The sequence below is a fragment of the Mobula birostris genome, chromosome 3 (assembly GCF_030028105.1).
Source record: "Mobula birostris isolate sMobBir1 chromosome 3, sMobBir1.hap1, whole genome shotgun sequence".
NCBI lineage: Eukaryota > Metazoa > Chordata > Chondrichthyes > Myliobatiformes > Myliobatidae > Mobula > Mobula birostris.
Window position 1 is genome coordinate 118,732,272 of NC_092372.1, and position 13,294 is coordinate 118,745,565.

A 13,294-nucleotide genomic window follows, 5' to 3' on the forward strand; every position below is an offset into this window, starting at 1 on the left:
GTACAAAAGAGAGATATACCGGCTGGTCGAGTGAATCACAGGTGGAGATGAGAGGGCGTACAGGAGAGAGATATACTGGCTGGTCGAGTGAATCTCAGGAGGAGATGAGAGGGCGTACAGGAGAGAGATATACCGGCTGGTCGAGTGAATCTCAGGTAGAGATGACAGGGCGTACAGGAGAGAGATATACCAGCTGATCGAGTGAATCTCAGGTGGAGATGAGAGGGCGTACAGGAGAGAGATATACCGGCTGCTGGAGTGAATCTCAGGTGGAGATGAGAGGGCGTACAGGAATGAGATATACCGGTTGGTTGAGTGAATCTCAAGTGGTGATGAGAGGATCTACAGGCGAGAGATATACCGGCTGGTTGTCAGAATCGCAGGGGGAGTTGACAGGGTGTACAGGAGAGAGATATAACAGCTCGTAGAGTGAATCTCAGATGGAGATGAGAGGGTGTACAGGAGAGAAATATAACGGCTCGTAGAGTGAATCTCAGATGGAGATGAGAGGGTGTACAGGAGAGAGATATACCAGCTGGTTGAGTAAATCTCAGGTGGAGATGAGAGGGTGTACAGGAGTGAGATATACCGGCTGGTCGAGTGAATCTCAGGTGGAGATGAGAGGGTGTACAGGAGAGAGATATACCGGCTGGTCGAGTGAACCACAGGTGGAGATGAGAGGGCGTACAGGAGAGAGATATACCGGCTGGTCGAGTGAATCTCAGGAGGAGATGAGAGGGCGTACAGCAGAGAGATATACCGGCTGGTCGAGTGAATCTCAGGTAGAGATGACAGGGCGTACAGGAGAGAGATATACCTGCTGGTCGAGTGAATCTCAGGTGGAGATGAGAGGGCGTACAGGAGAGAGATATACCGGCTGCTGGAGTGAATCTCAGGTGGAGATGAGAGGGCGTACAGGAGAGAGATATACCGGCTACTTGAGTGAATCTCAGGTGGAGATGAGAGGGCGTACAGGAGAGAGATAAAGCGGCTGCTTCAGTGAATCTCAGGTGGAGATGAGAGGGTGTACAGGAGAGAGATATACCGGCTGGTCGAGTGAATCTCAGGTGGAGATGAGAGGGCGTACAGGAGAGAGATATACCGGCTGCTGGAGTGAATCTCAGGTGGAGATGAGAGGGCGTACAGGAGAGAGATATACCGGCTGCTTGAGTGAATCTCAGGTGGAGATGAGAGGGTGTACAGGAGGGAGATATACCGGCTGGTCGAGTGAATCTCAGGTGGAGATGACTGGGCGCACAGGAGAGAGATATACCGGCTGGTTGAGTGGATCTCAGGTGGAGATGAGAGGGCGTACAGGAGAGGGATATACCGGCTGGTTGAGTGAATCTCAGGTGGAGATGAGAGTCTGTACAGGAGACAGATATATCGGCTGGTTGTCAGAATCTGAGGTGGAGATGAGAGGGTGTACAGGAGAGAGATATACCGGCTGCTTGAGTGAATCTCAGGTGGAGATGAGAGGGTGTACAGGAGAGAGATATATCGGCTGCTGGAGTGAATCTGAGCTGGAGATGAGAGGGTGTACAGGAGAGAGATATACCGGCTGCTTGAGAGAATCTCAGGTGGAGATGACAGGTCGTACAGGAAGGAGATATATCGGCTGGTTGAGTGGATCTCAGGTGGAGATGAGAGGGTGTACAGGAGAGAGATATACCGGCTGCTTGAGTGAATCTCAGGTGCAGATGAGAGGGCGTACAGGAGGTAGATATATCGGCTGGTCCAGTGAATCTCAGGTGGAGATGAGAGGGCGTACAGGAGAGAGATATACCGGCTGCTCGAGTGAATCTCAGGTGGAGATGAGAGAGCATACAGGAGAGAGATATACTGGCTGGTCGAGTGAATCTCAGCAGGAGATGAGTGGGTGTACAGGAGAGAGATATACTGGCTGGTTGTCAGAATCTCAGGAGGAGATGAGAGGGTGTACAGGAGAGAGTTATACAGGCTGCTTGAGTGAATCTCAGGTGGAGATGAGAGGGTGTACAAGAGAGAGATATACCGGCTGGTTGTCAGAATCGCAGCGGGAGATGACAGGGTGTACAGGAGAGAGATATAACGGCTTGTAGAGTGAATCTCAGATGGAGATGAGAGGGTGTACAGGAGAGAGATATACCAGCTGGATGAGTGAGTCTCAGGTGGAGATGAGAGGGTGTACAGGAGAGAGATACACCGGCTGGTCGAGTGAATCTCAGGTGGAGATGAGAGGGTGTACAGGAGAGAGATATACCGGCTGCTTGAGTGAATCTCAGGTGGAGATGAGAGGGTGTACAGGAGAGATATATACCGGCTGGTTCAGTGAATCTCAGGTGGTGATGAGAGGGTGTACAAGAGAGAGGTAAGCCGGCTGGTTGTCAGAATCGCAGGGGGAGATGACAGGGTGTACAGGAGAGAGATATAACGGCTTGTAGAGTGAATCTCAGATGGAGATGAGAGGGTGTACAGGAGAGAGATCTACCAGCTGGATGAGTGAATCTCAGGTGGAGATGAGAGGGTGTACAGGAGAGAGATATACCGGCTGCTTGAGTGACTCTCAGGTGGAGATGAGAGGGTGTACAGGAGGGAGATATACCGGCTGCTTGAGTGAGTCTCAGGTGGAGATGAGAGGGTGTACAGGAGGGAGATATACCGGCTGCTTGAGTGACTCTCAGGTGGAGATGAGAGGGTGTACAGGAGGGAGATATACCGGATGCTTGAGTGAACTACAGGTGGAGATGAGAGGGCGTACAGGAGGGAGATATACCGGCAGGTCGAGTGAATCTCAGGTTGAGATGAGAGGACGTACAGGAGAGAGATATACCGGCTGGTTGAGTGAATCTCAGGTGGAGATGAGAGGGTGTACAGGAGAGAGATATACCGGCTGGTCGAGTGAATCTCAGGTGGAGATGAGAGGGCGTACATGAGAGAGATATACTGGCTGGTCGAGTGAATCTCAGGAGGAGATGAGAGGGCGTACAGGAGAGACATATACCGGCTAGTCGATTGAATCTGAGGTGGAGATGACAGGGCGTACAGGAGAGAGATATACCGGCTGCTTGACTGAATCTCAGGTGGAGATGAGAGGGTGTACAGGCGAGAGATATACCGGCTGGTTGAGTGAATCTCAGGTGGTGATGAGAGGGTGTACAAGAGAGAGATATACCGGCTGGTTGTCAGAATCGCAGCGGGAGATGACAGGGCGTACAGGAGAGAGATATACCGGCTGCTTGACTGAATCTCAGATGGAGATGAGAGGGTGTACAGGAGAGAGATATACCAGCTGGATGAGTGAATCTCAGGTGGAGATGAGAGGGTGTACAAGAGAGAGATATACCGGCTGCTTGAGTGAATCTCAGGTGGAGATGAGAGGGCGTAGAGGAGAGAGATATACCGGCTGGACGAGTGAATCTCAGGTGGAGATCAGAGAGTGTACAGGAGAGAGATATACCGGCTGCTTGAGTGAATCTCAGGTGGAGATGAGAGGGTGTACAGGAGAGAGATATACCGGCTGCTTGAGTGAGTCTCAGGTGGAGATGAGAGGGTGTACAGGAGGGAGATATACCGGATGCTTGAGTGAACTACAGGTGGAGATGAGAGGGCGTACAGGAGAGAGATATACCGGCAGGTCGAGTGAATCTCAGGTGGAGATCAGAGGGCGTTCAGGAGGAAATATACCGGCTGGTCGAGTGAATCTCAGCAGGAGATGAGAGGGTGTACAGGGGAGAGATATACCGGCTGGTCGAGTGAATCTCAGGTGGAGATGAGAGGGTGTACAGGAGAGAGATATATCGGCTGCTTGAGTGAATCTCAGGTGGAGATGAGAGGGTGTACAGGAGAGAGATACACCGGCTGCTTGAGTGAATCTCAGGTGGAGATGAGAGGGTGTACAGGAGAGAGATAGAACGGCTGGTCGAGTGAATCTCAGGTGGAGATCAGAGGGTGTACAGGAGAGAGATACACCGGCTGGTCGAGTGAATCTCAGGAGCAGATGAGAGGGCGTACAGGAGAGAGATATACAGGCTGCTTGAGTGAATCTCAGGTGGAGATGAGAGGGCGTACAGAAGAGAGATATACTGGCTGGTTGAGTGAATCTCAGGTGGAGATGAGAGGGCGTACAGGCGACAGATATACCGGCTGGTCGAGTGAATCTCAGGTGGAGATGAGAGGGTGTACAGGAGAGAGATATACCGGCTGCTGAGTGAATCTCAGGTGGAGATGAGAGTGTGTACAGGAGAGAGATATACCGGCTGGTCGAGTGAATCTCAGGTGGAGATGACAGGGTGTACAGGAGACAGATATACCGGCTGGTCGAGTGAATCTCAGGTGGAGATGAGAGGGCGTACAGGAGAGAGATATACCGGCTGGTCGAGTGAATCTCAGCAGGAGATGAGAGGGCGTACAGGAGAGACATATACCGGCTAGTCGAGTGAATCTCAGGTGGAGATGAGAGGGTGTACAGGAGAGAGATATACCGGCTGCTTGAGTGAATCTCAGGTGGAGATGAGAGAGCATACAGGAGAGAGATATACCGGCTGGTCGAGTGAATCTCAGGTGGAGATCAGAGGGCGTTCAGGAGGAAATATACCGGCTGGTCGAGTGAATCTCAGCAGGAGATGAGAGGGTGTACAGGGGAGAGATATACCGGCTGGTCGAGTGAATCTCAGGTGGAGATGAGAGGGTGTTCAGGAGAGAGATTTTCCTGCTGCTTGAGTGAATCTCAGGTGGAGATGAGAGGGTGTACAGGAGAGAGATATATCGGCTGCTTGAGTGAATCTCAGGTGGAGATGAGAGGGTGTACAGGAGAGAGATACACCGGCTGCTTGAGTGAATCTCAGGTGGAGATGAGAGGGTGTACAGGAGAGAGATAGAACGGCTGGTCGAGTGAATCTCAGGTGGAGATCAGAGGGTGTACAGGAGAGAGATACACCGGCTGGTCGAGTGAATCTCAGGAGCAGATGAGAGGGCGTACAGGAGAGAGATATACAGGCTGCTTGAGTGAATCTCAGGTGGAGATGAGAGGGCGTACAGAAGAGAGATATACCGGCTGGTTGAGTGAATCTCAGGTGGAGATGAGAGGGCGTACAGGCGACAGATATACCGGCTGGTCGAGTGAATCTCAGGTGGAGATGAGAGGGTGTACAGGAGAGAGATATACCGGCTGCTGAGTGAATCTCAGGTGGAGATGAGAGTGTGTACAGGAGAGAGATATACCGGCTGGTCGAGTGAATCTCAGCAGGAGATGAGAGGGCGTACAGGAGAGACATATACCGGCTAGTCGAGTGAATCTCAGGTGGAGATGAGAGGGTGTACAGGAGAGAGATATACCGGCTGCTTGAGTGAATCTCAGGTGGAGATGAGAGAGCATACAGGAGAGAGATATACCGGCTGGTCGAGTGAATCTCAGGTGGAGATCAGAGGGCGTTCAGGAGGAAATATACCGGCTGGTCGAGTGAATCTCAGCAGGAGATGAGAGGGTGTACAGGGGAGAGATATACCGGCTGGTTGAGTGAATCTCAGGTGGAGATGAGAGGGTATACAGGAGAGAGATATACCGGCTGCTTGAGTGAATCTCAGGTGGAGATGAGAGGGCGTACAGGAGAGAGATATGCCGGCTGCTTGAGTGAATCTCAGGTGGAAATGAGAGGGTGTACAGGAGGGCGATATACCGGCTGCTTGAGTGAATCTCAGGTGGATATGAGAGGGCGTACAGGAATGAGGTATACGGGCTGGTTGAGTGAATCTCACGTGGTGATCAGAGGATGTACAGGCGAGAGATATACCGGCTGGTTGTCAGAATCGCAGGGGGAGTTGACAGGGTGTACAGGAGAGAGATATAACGGCTCGTAGAGTGAATCTCAGATGGAGATGAGAGGGTGTACAGGAGAGAGATATACCAGCTGGTTGAGTGAATCTCAGGTGGAGATGAGAGGGTGTACAGGAGAGAGATATACCGGCTGGTTGAGTGGATCTCAGGTGGAGATAAGAGGGCGTACAGCAGAGAGATATACCGGCTGGTTGACTGGATCTCAGGTGGAGATGAGAGGGCGTACAGGAGAGAGATATACCGGCTGGTTGAGTGAATCTCAGGTGGAGATGAGAGTCTGTACAGGAGAGAGATATACCGGCTGGATGTCAGAATCTCAGGTGGAGATGAGAGGGTGTACAGGAGAGAGATATACCGGCTGGTTGAGTGAATCTCAGGTGGAGATGAGAGGGTGTACAGGAGTGACATATACCGGCTGGTCGAGTGAATCTCAGGTGGAGATGAGAGGGTGTACAAAAGAGAGATATACCGGCTGGTCGAGTGAATCACAGGTGGAGATGAGAGGGCGTACAGGAGAGAGATATACTGGCTGGTCGAGTGAATCTCAGGAGGAGATGAGAGGGCGTACAGGAGAGAGATATACCGGCTGGTCGAGTGAATCTCAGGTAGAGATGACAGGGCGTACAGGAGAGAGATATACCAGCTGATCGAGTGAATCTCAGGTGGAGATGAGAGGGCGTACAGGAGAGAGATATACCGGCTGCTGGAGTGAATCTCAGGTGGAGATGAGAGGGCGTACAGGAATGAGATATACCGGTTGGTTGAGTGAATCTCAAGTGGTGATGAGAGGATCTACAGGCGAGAGATATACCGGCTGGTTGTCAGAATCGCAGGGGGAGTTGACAGGGTGTACAGGAGAGAGATATAACAGCTCGTAGAGTGAATCTCAGATGGAGATGAGAGGGTGTACAGGAGAGAAATATAACGGCTCGTAGAGTGAATCTCAGATGGAGATGAGAGGGTGTACAGGAGAGAGATATACCAGCTGGTTGAGTAAATCTCAGGTGGAGATGAGAGGGTGTACAGGAGTGAGATATACCGGCTGGTCGAGTGAATCTCAGGTGGAGATGAGAGGGTGTACAGGAGAGAGATATACCGGCTGGTCGAGTGAACCACAGGTGGAGATGAGAGGGCGTACAGGAGAGAGATATACCGGCTGGTCGAGTGAATCTCAGGAGGAGATGAGAGGGCGTACAGCAGAGAGATATACCGGCTGGTCGAGTGAATCTCAGGTAGAGATGACAGGGCGTACAGGAGAGAGATATACCTGCTGGTCGAGTGAATCTCAGGTGGAGATGAGAGGGCGTACAGGAGAGAGATATACCGGCTGCTGGAGTGAATCTCAGGTGGAGATGAGAGGGCGTACAGGAGAGAGATATACCGGCTACTTGAGTGAATCTCAGGTGGAGATGAGAGGGCGTACAGGAGAGAGATAAAGCGGCTGCTTCAGTGAATCTCAGGTGGAGATGAGAGGGTGTACAGGAGAGAGATATACCGGCTGGTCGAGTGAATCTCAGGTGGAGATGAGAGGGCGTACAGGAGAGAGATATACCGGCTGCTGGAGTGAATCTCAGGTGGAGATGAGAGGGCGTACAGGAGAGAGATATACCGGCTGCTTGAGTGAATCTCAGGTGGAGATGAGAGGGTGTACAGGAGGGAGATATACCGGCTGGTCGAGTGAATCTCAGGTGGAGATGACTGGGCGCACAGGAGAGAGATATACCGGCTGGTTGAGTGGATCTCAGGTGGAGATGAGAGGGCGTACAGGAGAGGGATATACCGGCTGGTTGAGTGAATCTCAGGTGGAGATGAGAGTCTGTACAGGAGACAGATATATCGGCTGGTTGTCAGAATCTGAGGTGGAGATGAGAGGGTGTACAGGAGAGAGATATACCGGCTGCTTGAGTGAATCTCAGGTGGAGATGAGAGGGTGTACAGGAGAGAGATATATCGGCTGCTGGAGTGAATCTGAGCTGGAGATGAGAGGGTGTACAGGAGAGAGATATACCGGCTGCTTGAGAGAATCTCAGGTGGAGATGACAGGTCGTACAGGAAGGAGATATATCGGCTGGTTGAGTGGATCTCAGGTGGAGATGAGAGGGTGTACAGGAGAGAGATATACCGGCTGCTTGAGTGAATCTCAGGTGCAGATGAGAGGGCGTACAGGAGGTAGATATATCGGCTGGTCCAGTGAATCTCAGGTGGAGATGAGAGGGCGTACAGGAGAGAGATATACCGGCTGCTCGAGTGAATCTCAGGTGGAGATGAGAGAGCATACAGGAGAGAGATATACTGGCTGGTCGAGTGAATCTCAGCAGGAGATGAGTGGGTGTACAGGAGAGAGATATACTGGCTGGTTGTCAGAATCTCAGGAGGAGATGAGAGGGTGTACAGGAGAGAGTTATACAGGCTGCTTGAGTGAATCTCAGGTGGAGATGAGAGGGTGTACAAGAGAGAGATATACCGGCTGGTTGTCAGAATCGCAGCGGGAGATGACAGGGTGTACAGGAGAGAGATATAACGGCTTGTAGAGTGAATCTCAGATGGAGATGAGAGGGTGTACAGGAGAGAGATATACCAGCTGGATGAGTGAGTCTCAGGTGGAGATGAGAGGGTGTACAGGAGAGAGATACACCGGCTGGTCGAGTGAATCTCAGGTGGAGATGAGAGGGTGTACAGGAGAGAGATATACCGGCTGCTTGAGTGAATCTCAGGTGGAGATGAGAGAGCATACAGGAGAGAGATATACCAGCTGGTCGAGTGAATCTCAGGTGGAGATCAGAGGGCATTCACGAGGAAATATACCGGCTGGTCGAGTGAATCTCAGCAGGAGATGAGAGGGTGTACAGAAGAGAGATATACTGGCTGGTTGTCAGAATCTCAGGTGGAGATGACAGGATGTACAGCAGACAGATATAGTGGCTGCTTGAGTGAATCTCAGGTGGAGATGAGAGGGTGTACAGGAGAGAGATATACCGGCTGGTCGAGTGAATCTCAGGTGGAGATGAGAGGGTGTACAGGAGAGAGATATACCGGCTGCTTGAGTGAATCTCAGGTGGAGATGAGAGGGTGTACAGGAGAGATATATACCGGCTGGTTCAGTGAATCTCAGGTGGTGATGAGAGGGTGTACAAGAGAGAGGTAAGCCGGCTGGTTGTCAGAATCGCAGGGGGAGATGACAGGGTGTACAGGAGAGAGATATAACGGCTTGTAGAGTGAATCTCAGATGGAGATGAGAGGGTGTACAGGAGAGAGATCTACCAGCTGGATGAGTGAATCTCAGGTGGAGATGAGAGGGTGTACAGGAGAGAGATATACCGGCTGCTTGAGTGACTCTCAGGTGGAGATGAGAGGGTGTACAGGAGGGAGATATACCGGCTGCTTGAGTGAGTCTCAGGTGGAGATGAGAGGGTGTACAGGAGGGAGATATACCGGCTGCTTGAGTGACTCTCAGGTGGAGATGAGAGGGTGTACAGGAGGGAGATATACCGGATGCTTGAGTGAACTACAGGTGGAGATGAGAGGGCGTACAGGAGGGAGATATACCGGCAGGTCGAGTGAATCTCAGGTTGAGATGAGAGGACGTACAGGAGAGAGATATACCGGCTGGTTGAGTGAATCTCAGGTGGAGATGAGAGGGTGTACAGGAGAGAGATATACCGGCTGGTCGAGTGAATCTCAGGTGGAGATGAGAGGGCGTACATGAGAGAGATATACTGGCTGGTCGAGTGAATCTCAGGAGGAGATGAGAGGGCGTACAGGAGAGACATATACCGGCTAGTCGATTGAATCTGAGGTGGAGATGACAGGGCGTACAGGAGAGAGATATACCGGCTGCTTGACTGAATCTCAGGTATGAGAGTGTGTACAGGACAGAGATATACCGGCTGGTTGTCAGAATCTCAGGTGGAGATGACAGGGTTTACAGCATACAGATTATAGTGGGTGGTTGAGTGAATCTCAGATGGAGATGAGAGGGTGTACAGGAGAGAGATATACCGGCTGGTTGTCAGAATCTCAGGTGGAGATGAGAGGATTGTACAGGAGAGAGATATAGCGGCTGGTAGAGTGAATCTCAGGTGGAGATGAGAGGGTGTACAGGGGAAAGATATACTGGCTGCTTGAGTGAATCTCAGATGGAGATGAGAGGGTGAACAGGAGGGAGATATACCGCTGCTTGAGCGAATCTCAGGTGGAGATGAGAGGGCTGTACTGGAGTGAGATATACCGGCTGCTTGAGTAGAATCTCAGGTGGTGATGACAGGTGTACAGCAGACTGATACAGTGGGGTATAGTGAATCTCAGGTGGAGATGAGAGGGTGTACAGGAGAGAGATAACGGCTGGTTGAGTGAATCTCAGGTGGAGATGAGAGGGCGTACAGGAGAGAGATAAAGCGGCTGCTTCAGTGAATCTCAGGTGGAGATGAGAGGGTGTACAGGAGAGAGATATACCGGCTGGTCGAGTGAATCTCAGGTGGAGATGAGAGGGCGTACAGGAGAGAGATATACCGGCTGCTGGAGTGAATCTCAGGTGGAGATGAGAGGGCGTACAGGAGAGAGATATACCGGCTGCTTGAGTGAATCTCAGGTGGAGATGAGAGGGTGTACAGGAGGGAGATATACCGGCTGGTCGAGTGAATCTCAGGTGGAGATGACTGGGCGCACAGGAGAGAGATTTTCCGGCTTGTTGAGTGGATCTCAGGTGGAGATGAGAGTCTGTACAGGAGACAGATATATCGGCTGGTTGTCAGAATCTGAGGTGGAGATGAGAGGGTGTACAGGAGAGAGATATACCGGCTGCTTGAGTGAATCTCAGGTGGAGATGAGAGGGTGTACAGGAGAGAGATATATCGGCTGCTGGAGTGAATCTGAGCTGGAGATGAGAGGGTGTACAGGAGAGAGATATACCGGCTGCTTGAGAGAATCTCAGGTGGAGATGACAGGTCGTACAGGAAGGAGATATATCGGCTGGTTGAGTGGATCTCAGGTGGAGATGAGAGGGTGTACAGGAGAGAGATATACCGGCTGCTTGAGTGAATCTCAGGTGCAGATGAGAGGGCGTACAGGAGGTAGATATATCGGCTGGTCCAGTGAATCTCAGGTGGAGATGAGAGGGCGTACAGGAGAGAGATATACCGGCTGCTCGAGTGAATCTCAGGTGGAGATGAGAGAGCATACAGGAGAGAGATATACTGGCTGGTCGAGTGAATCTCAGCAGGAGATGAGTGGGTGTACAGGAGAGAGATATACTGGCTGGTTGTCAGAATCTCAGGAGGAGATGAGAGGGTGTACAGGAGAGAGTTATACAGGCTGCTTGAGTGAATCTCAGGTGGAGATGAGAGGGTGTACAAGAGAGAGATATACCGGCTGGTTGTCAGAATCGCAGCGGGAGATGACAGGGTGTACAGGAGAGAGATATAACGGCTTGTAGAGTGAATCTCAGATGGAGATGAGAGGGTGTACAGGAGAGAGATATACCAGCTGGATGAGTGAGTCTCAGGTGGAGATGAGAGGGTGTACAGGAGAGAGATACACCGGCTGGTCGAGTGAATCTCAGGTGGAGATGAGAGGGTGTACAGGAGAGAGATATACCGGCTGCTTGAGTGAATCTCAGGTGGAGATGAGAGAGCATACAGGAGAGAGATATACCAGCTGGTCGAGTGAATCTCAGGTGGAGATCAGAGGGCATTCACGAGGAAATATACCGGCTGGTCGAGTGAATCTCAGCAGGAGATGAGAGGGTGTACAGAAGAGAGATATACTGGCTGGTTGTCAGAATCTCAGGTGGAGATGACAGGATGTACAGCAGACAGATATAGTGGCTGCTTGAGTGAATCTCAGGTGGAGATGAGAGGGTGTACAGGAGAGAGATATACCGGCTGGTCGAGTGAATCTCAGGTGGAGATGAGAGGGTGTACAGGAGAGAGATATACCGGCTGCTTGAGTGAATCTCAGGTGGAGATGAGAGGGTGTACAGGAGAGATATATACCGGCTGGTTGAGTGAATCTCAGGTGGTGATGAGAGGGTGTACAAGAGAGAGGTATGCCGGCTGGTTGTCAGAATCGCAGGGGGAGATGACAGGGTGTACAGGAGAGAGATATAACGGCTTGTAGAGTGAATCTCAGATGGAGATGAGAGGGTGTACAGGAGAGAGATCTACCAGCTGGATGAGTGAATCTCAGGTGGAGATGAGAGGGTGTACAGGAGAGAGATATACCGGCTGCTTGAGTGACTCTCAGGTGGAGATGAGAGGGTGTACAGGAGGGAGATATACCGGCTGCTTGAGTGAGTCTCAGGTGGAGATGAGAGGGTGTACAGGAGGGAGATATACCGGCTGCTTGAGTGACTCTCAGGTGGAGATGAGAGGGTGTACAGGAGGGAGATATACCGGATGCTTGAGTGAACTACAGGTGGAGATGAGAGGGCGTACAGGAGGGAGATATACCGGCAGGTCGAGTGAATCTCAGGTTGAGATGAGAGGACGTACAGGAGAGAGATATACCGGCTGGTTGAGTGAATCTCAGGTGGAGATGAGAGGGTGTACAGGAGAGAGATATACCGGCTGGTCGAGTGAATCTCAGGTGGAGATGAGAGGGCGTACAGGAGAGAGATATACTGGCTGGTCGAGTGAATCTCAGGAGGAGATGAGAGGGCGTACAGGAGAGACATATACCGGCTAGTCGATTGAATCTGAGGTGGAGATGACAGGGCGTACAGGAGAGAGATATACCGGCTGCTTGACTGAATCTCAGGTGGAGATGAGAGGGTGTACAGGCGAGAGATATACCGGCTGGTTGAGTGAATCTCAGGTGGTGATGAGAGGGTGTACAAGAGAGAGATATACCGGCTGGTTGTCAGAATCGCAGCGGGAGATGACAGGGCGTACAGGAGAGAGATATACCGGCTGCTTAACTGAATCTCAGATGGAGATGAGAGGGTGTACAGGAGAGAGATATACCAGCTGGATGAGTGAATCTCAGGTGGAGATGAGAGGGTGTACAAGAGAGAGATATACCGGCTGCTTGAGTGAATCTCAGGTGGAGATGAGAGGGCGTAGAGGAGAGAGATATACCGCTGCTTGAGCGAATCTCAGGTGGAGATGAGAGGGTGTACAGGAGAGAGATATACCGGCTGCTTGAGTGAATCTCAGGTGGTGATGACAGGGTGTACAGCAGACTGATACAGTGGGGTATAGTGAATCTCAGGTGGAGATGAGAGGGTGTACAGGAGAGAGATATACCGGCTGGTTGAGTGAAACTCAGGTGGAGATGAGAGGGTGTACAGGAGAGAGATATACCGGCTGGTCGAGTGAATCTCAGGTGGAGATGAGAGGGTGTTCAGGAGAGAGATATACCGGCTGCTTGAGTGAATCTCAGGTGGAGATGAGAGAGCATACAGGAGAGAGATATACCGGCTGCTTGAGTGAATCTCAGGTGGAGATGAGAGGGTGTACAGGAGAGAGATAGAACGGCTGGTCG